This window comes from Macrotis lagotis, chromosome 1, assembly GCF_037893015.1.
Source record: "Macrotis lagotis isolate mMagLag1 chromosome 1, bilby.v1.9.chrom.fasta, whole genome shotgun sequence".
NCBI lineage: Eukaryota > Metazoa > Chordata > Mammalia > Peramelemorphia > Peramelidae > Macrotis > Macrotis lagotis.
Window position 1 is genome coordinate 562944658 of NC_133658.1, and position 1718 is coordinate 562946375.

Here is a 1718-nt window from a genome sequence, read left to right on the forward strand (position 1 = left end):
TAAATTGTAGGTACAGAGTGGTCTCTGTCTTATCACACCATCCTCACCTTCTCTTGTATGACTGAATCTAACTTGTAGGAACAGAGTGGTCTCTGTCTTATCTCACCACCTTCACCTCCAATTGTATGACTGAATCTAAATTGTAGGTACAGAGTGGTCTCTCATCTCACCACCTTTACCTTCTATTGTCTGGGTGAATCTGCAGTCACCCTACCAGAGGCTACTCCATCAACTAGTCTTCCTATTTGGTGGCTAGACAAATCCCTGTTGGATAGTTTACAGGCTGGTCATCAGATTGTTGGTTCCTTAAGTTAGGCTGCACTATTTTCTGCTTTCTCAATACAATTAAATCACAGGAACTATGATTAAATTAAATTAATTTAATTAAATCTAGGGCCTATCAACATAAGAGACAGAATGCCTGGTTCAAAAAAGTATTCAAGATATCACAAACTTTCCATTATTAAAAACAAGAAAAGATTAGATGACCCTCTGCTATGCATATTGGAGAAGGAATTGTGTGGGATGCTGGATTAGATGATGTCAAATATGCTTTTGAACTCTGAACATTCTACTTTTGAAAGCCATCTTATCCAACTCATTTAACAGATAAGGAAGCTCTGGACTCAGGATATTCTAAAAGTAGAGTGCTCTTTGTTCAATACATCTTTCTCCTGTTCTTGATATATCTTTTGGTTTCCATGATGAAGAAACCAGATTTAATTGATTTAGTGATCAGGTAATCCAGAACTATGCCTGGATTAGCATAGTCTGAAAGAGTCTGAAAAATTGGTGGTTTGGGATTAAGAGTTGTTTCATAGATGTCTCTGAACTCTTAATACTTTGTGATACCATCTTAGGCATAGGTCACAGGAACAAAATAGGGTGGAAATGCATAAACTATAGTAAGAAATAGGCAACTAAGATTAGAAACCAATGAATATGCACCCAGTCAGTCATAATACATTTTCTTTTATCAGGCCAAATTTCTGGTCATTAATGAAGGTTTGGTGAGCAGTACTGTTGAGTTCTGTTTGTGGCAGATATATGATGTATGACAAATTAACTGAGATAAAATTAGATCCTTCACCAAAAGACCAAATCAAATAAAATGATTGAGTAATTCATACTCCAATTCTTTCTAAAATTGCCAAGATATTCTGAGTAAAATACATTTTTTCTTATTATTTTGGCATGGGGGGTGGAATCAAGATAGTATAGAAAAGACAGACTTATTTGAACTCTCATTTCTCCCCTCCAAAGTTGTTTAGAAGGGGAACCAAAATGATTTCTGGAGTGTCAGAACCCACAAAAAGATGGAATGAAACAATTTTCCAGCCCAAGACAACTTGGGCAGAAAAGTAATTGGAAACAAAAGGTGCCCATCAACTGGGAAATGGCTGAACAAGTTATGGAGACAATTGTGATGAAATATTGTTGTGCTATAAGAAATGACAAACAGAATTAGTCTCAGAAAAATCTGAGAAGACCTATTTGAATCAAAACAGAGCGAAGTAAACATGACCAGGACATTCTTGTACACAGTAATAATAATATTGTAAAGATGTAATGATGGTCAACTATTGAAGACTTAGCTACTTTGATCAATACAAAGACTCAAGATAATTTCAAAGGACTCATGTTAAAAACTGCTATCTACCTCCAGAGAGAAAATTAATGAATTCTAGATGCAAATTGAAATTTTTTGCAACATGGCT